General features: G+C 48.7%; 1 pseudogene; it reads right to left on the bottom strand.

The window, feature by feature from the left end:
• Positions 1 to 5,392, bottom strand: part of LOC113224996 — a 92,692-nt pseudogene that overhangs the window by 22,648 nt on the left and 64,652 nt on the right.

Raw genomic sequence — 5,392 nt, 5'->3', positions numbered from 1 at the left:
TTTCTTTCTTTCTTTCTTTCTTTCTTTCTTTCTCTCTTTCTCTCTTTCTTTCTTTGACGGAGCCCAGGCTGGGGTGCAGTAGCACAATCTCAGCTCACTGCAACCTCCACCTCTTGGGTTCAAGTGATTCTCCTGCTTTAGCCTCCTGAGTAGCTGAGACTACAGGCACATGCCACCATTTGGATTTATTGTAGAGATGGAGTTTCTCCGTGTTGGCCAAGGTGGTCTCGAACTCCTAACCTCAGGTGATCCGCCTGCCTTGGCCTCCAAAAGTGCTGCAATTACAGGTGTGAGCACCGTGCCTGACCTTCTTTTTCTTTTTCTTCTTTTTCCTCTCCCTCTGTACCTCCCTCCCTCCCTCTCTCCCTCCCTTCCTTTCTTTCTGCCTCCCTCCTTCCCTCCTACCTTCTTTCCCTTCCTCCCTTCCTTCCCTCCTTTGGGAGCAGAGACTGTCTTTAACATCCCTCCTCAGAGATATAAGATCCACTCTCCTGCTCAGCATCTTGCTACATTGTCTGTTAACCTCAATCTTGCCCATAAATTCTATCCAGTACTGCAGTCCCTTAAAGCAGGGTTGTGCTGTGATGTGGAGGAATCCTGGCACATTGCCCTTGGCCCACCCAAAGTCACAAAAATCATTCACCCACAGATTGTTAAGTAGCATGAGAGGTGGAGAGGTGGTTGCCAAGAATATTTATCGAGCACCCCTCTGACCATCCTCTCTACACGTCCTCTTACCAGCTGACGTGGTGGAGCAGTATTCTGCTCTAATCGGTGCTAACACCCTTAACCGATTTCGGAGGCCAAGTTGTTCTCCTATGTGGGGCCCAGGTCATGTCAACCTTTTTCAGTCACCCCTGAACCACCCTCAAGGATTATTGGGGAGTTTCTCTTCCTCTGATAATCTGTTCTATCACCCAGCAAAGGGCCAGTTGTGGAGAAAAAGCCCCCAGGGACCTGGTGTGGTGGCTCATACCTGTAATCCCAGCACTTCGGGAAGCCAAGGCAGGCAGATCACAAGGTCAGGAGATCGAGACCATCCTGGCCAACATGGCGAAACCCTGTCTCTACTAAAAATACAAAAATTAGCCAGGCATGGTGGTGGGTGCCTGTAGTCCCAGCTACTTGGGAGGCCAAGGCAGGAGAATAGCTTGAACCCGGGAGGCGGAGGTTGCAGTGAGCTGAGATCGTGCCACTGCACTCCAGCCTGAAAAGAAAAGAAAAGAAAAAGCCCCAGGATTGCCCTGCCCCTAGCTCCCTGAAGAATGGGCGTGCAAAGGTGAAACAGAAGAAAATCCTACAACCGTGGGGAGTGGACCCAAGAGGAAAGGGTGTGGGTCAACTGTTGTGCCTAAGAACAAAGAAAACAGCTGGGGTCTGAGGGGGAGGTGGTTGTTATCGGTTCTTCCAGAGGAACTCTTTTTTCCGGGAGGTTCTGGGATGGGCGTGGACGTGTAGGGACCAGCTTGAAAAGTAGCTCCTTACAGTCATACCCATCTTGGTTTGAGTCCTCCTCCAACCACTGGCTGACAGCGAGACTGCAGACATCTCATCCCAAAGTGAAAGCCACACTATCGTATGGGGTAAATGTAACCCTTCACACCCACCATCCTGTTACCAGGGTAGCTCTGATGAAATAACTGGGAAAGTTTCACTTCCCTACTGCTTTTCTTTAGTGCCTTTATCTATAGGCACAGCTGCTTAAAGAAACCAGATGGCCTAGGATACTGCCAGAGCTCCTTGACCCCTGACCAAATACCAGAGGAAGATAAGATCTGGGAGAAACGGGTGCGAATTACAACAGGCAACCCCTCTTGCCTTCAGTTGATTAACAGAGCGTTATAATGCTAAAAACCCCCTCCCCTAAGAGAAAGTCACCACTATTTGGTGTATAGGCAATGAATGAAGAAGCATGTTTAGGAAGCATGCCCATGTGTCTGAAGTCCCACCCTGCACATGCTAACATACCTCTCCCACTCCCAGTCCTTAAAAACCCTGCCTCCTGTTGCTCAGGGAAATGATGCCTTTGGAAGGAGAGCTTCCCTACTCCATTCTCTGGCCAATAAATAAAACCCAGCTGCCTTTTCCAATTAGATGTCCTTTCTTTGCAACTGATTTGAATTTGGGAAAGAACTGTTTACTGATTACAACCCCACCCTCCACACATGTCGATGCATCTGAACCTAAGTAGGTGCTGTGAGTACTGAGAATGCTGGTGAAGACTGGAGAGCCTGACCGGAAAGAGCTGGATCAAAGGCCACAGCGACTCTTGGGGAACAAGGTCCAGGGAGACCCGTAAACCTTCCCTATCACTATAGAGACCAGACCTTTGCAAGTCCACCTGAACACATACAGCTGACACAGGCAACTGTCCACTCAAAACTTACACCCCTAGGGCTAGAGAGCAGCAGGAGGAGGGCTTTCAAGGGAGAATGCCAGAATGTCTAGTAGGTACTTGCCTAGGTAAATTTGGAGGGGCCTAAAGTCAAATACGATTCCTCCATCTGGCACAGAAGCTGGGACTCTTGATGGCAGCAGCATTCTAACCACAGAGGTTACACCAAGAGAGAAAACGTAGTCTTTGGGTGTGTCTCGTGTCAACTGAAGAATAACTAGGTTCATGTTTGGAAAGGAGAGCTTCATTTCTCATAAAGGGCTGCAGACTGCAGGATGGCCATTCCAACAGGCTGGGAAGTGTAGCCTCCAGCCAGAAGCCAGAAACAAACACTTCAAGGGAAGGGCAAAGGGAACAGGAGTCTAAGCTGAGCAGGGTGGTCTAATATACATATTTAATAAACTATAGGAGGAGACATGAATATTCATAAAGAGAGCAGTGTACACTGCACAATTGAGCTCCATGCCCCTTTCTGGGTCCCACGCACAAAAAGGCAGCATTAGCATGATCCAAGGGGGCAGTTTTCAGCCCTCTGACATCAAAAGGTGAAGCAGAGGGCGTGAAAACCTGTACTGCACAACCTCCGTAAACTGGCCAGAGCCACTCCTTGGAAGGTGATCTCTTATCAGGCAAAAGAGGAGGGGCAGTGTCCAGCAGCTGGTTCATCTCAGTGGTGGAGTCTTTTGAAAGGGCTGGTTTCTGTTCAGCCCTCAGGGAAGAAAGCCTCATTGCAGTTATTGAGGGAGAGGGTATAGCAAGGTGCATCTGATCTTCCACCCCACCACAGCTGAGAACTCAGTTTTCAAGGTTACTCTGGGCTTCCCATGGTCAAGCAAAGGTCCATTCAGTTAGGTGGGTGGCTTAGGATTTTTTTTTTTTTTTTTTTTTTTTTGAGACAGGCTGGAATGCAGTGGCGTGACCACAGCTCACTGCAAACTCCATCTCTTGGGTTCAAACGATTCTCCTGCCTCAGCCCCCTGAGTAGCTGGGACTATAGGTGCACGCTACCACGCCCAGCTAATTTTTGTATTTTTTGTAGAGACAGGGTTTTTCCACGTTGCCCAGGATGGTCTCAAACTCGTGAACTCAGGTGACCCGCCCATCTCCACCTCCCAAAGTGCTAGGATTACAAGCGTGAGCCACCGTGCCCGGCCGGCAGTCGTTTTTACACAGTGTTCACAGAAGCCCCCGACACTCCCAGGAGTCCCTCCAGGGCACGCAGGCAGAGGAAGTGAGGATGTGGCACAGTGGAGCTCTGCGCTGATGCTCTCCATCTGCTTCAACAGAGCAGACACAATTTCTTCTACTTTCTGCATTTATTGAGCTTCTGGGTAGGCTTTTATTTCAATAAAGGCTTATTAGTTAAGGTTCTTTGGTTGAAAGCAAAGAAACCAACTCAGGCAAATAAGCAAAGAGGATTTATTGAAAGTGTGTAGGGCTGGGGTGTTTTCCAAAACCACAACCAATTTTCTGATTTTTCTGGACACTAGTGGGTGTTCTACAATTCAATTCAATTTTGACACAAACTACCCAAAGTTAGCACAGACCTCACAGCTTAGAGACTCAGTGTCACAAGACGTCTCCCCACCTCAGACAAAGCCAGCTGCAAATCCCAGGCCTCCTGCACTTCTGACCTACTGGCTGTAAATCAGGGGTTTCCATGACCCTCTCCTCGAGTTCAGTGATTTGTTAGAATACCTCGTGTAACTCAGGAACTCAATATTACTGTTTTTTTGTTGTTTTTTTTTTTGTTTGTTTATTTTTAAAAAGCATACAGCCAGGCACAGTGGCTCACACCTATAATCCCTGCACTTTGGGAGGCCAAGGTGGGTGGACCACCTGAGGTCAGGAGTTCGTGACCAGCCTGGCCAACATGGTGAAACCCCATCTCTACTGAAAGTACAAAAAAAATTAGCCAGGCGTAGTGGCACACGCCTGTAATCCCAGCTACTCAGGAGGCTGAGGCAGGAGAATCACTTGAACCTGGGAGGCAGAGGTTGCAGCGAGCTGAGATCACACCCATTGCACTCCAGCCTGGGCGACAAAGTTAAGACCTTGTTTCAAAAAAAGAAAAAAAGAAAAAAAAAAGCATACAACTCAGGAACAGCCAGATAGAACAGATGCATCAGGCAAGGTGTGGAGGGTGCACGCAGAGCTCTCATGGCCTCTCCAGCTGCACCTTGCTCCCTCCCGACACCTTGATGTATTTATCGGCACAGCAGCTCATCAAATCTTATTCAAGAGTTTGAAATAGTGCTTCATCTCCAGCTCCTCCCCTTCCTGGAGGCCAGTGAGTGGGGCCAAAAGTGCTGACCCACTTGATTTTTTGGTAACCCAGCCCACTCTGAGGGTTTCTAGGGGCCTCACCCTCGTCACCTCATTCGCATAAACTCAGGCATGGTCAAAGGCACTCTGTTGTAAAGCAGCACAGCCGCTGTGGAAAACAGTGTGGAGAGGTTCCTCAGGAAAACTAAAAATAAATTCACCGTGTGATCTAGCAGCCCCCTGTTGGGTACATACCCAAAAGAAAGGAACTCAGTGTGTCTAAAAGATATCTGCACACCATGTTTATTGCAGAGCTACTCACAACAACCAGGATATGAAAGCAACCACAGTATCCATCGGTAGATGAATAGGTAATGAAAATGCAGTGTATATACACAATAGAATATTATTTAGCAATAAAAAAGAATGAAACTCTGTCAGCCGGGCGCAGTGGCTCATGCCTGTAATCCCAGCACTTTGGGAGGCCGAGGTGGGCGGATCACGAGGTCAGAAGATCGAGACCATTCTGGCTAACACGGTGAAATCCATCTCTACCAAACAAAATACAAAAAATTAGCCAGGCATGGTGGCAGGTGCCTGTAGTCCCAGCTACCTGGGAGACTGAGGCAGGAGAATGGCGTGAACCCGGGAGGCAGAGCTTGCAGTGAGCCAAGATTGTGCCACGGCACTCCAGCCTGGGCGACAGAGCGAGACTCCATCTCAAAAAAAAAA

Source organism: Piliocolobus tephrosceles, chromosome 1, assembly GCF_002776525.5.
Source record: "Piliocolobus tephrosceles isolate RC106 chromosome 1, ASM277652v3, whole genome shotgun sequence".
NCBI classification, from domain to species: Eukaryota; Metazoa; Chordata; class Mammalia; order Primates; family Cercopithecidae; genus Piliocolobus; species Piliocolobus tephrosceles.
This window is presented reverse-complemented; position numbering and strand designations above follow the sequence as displayed.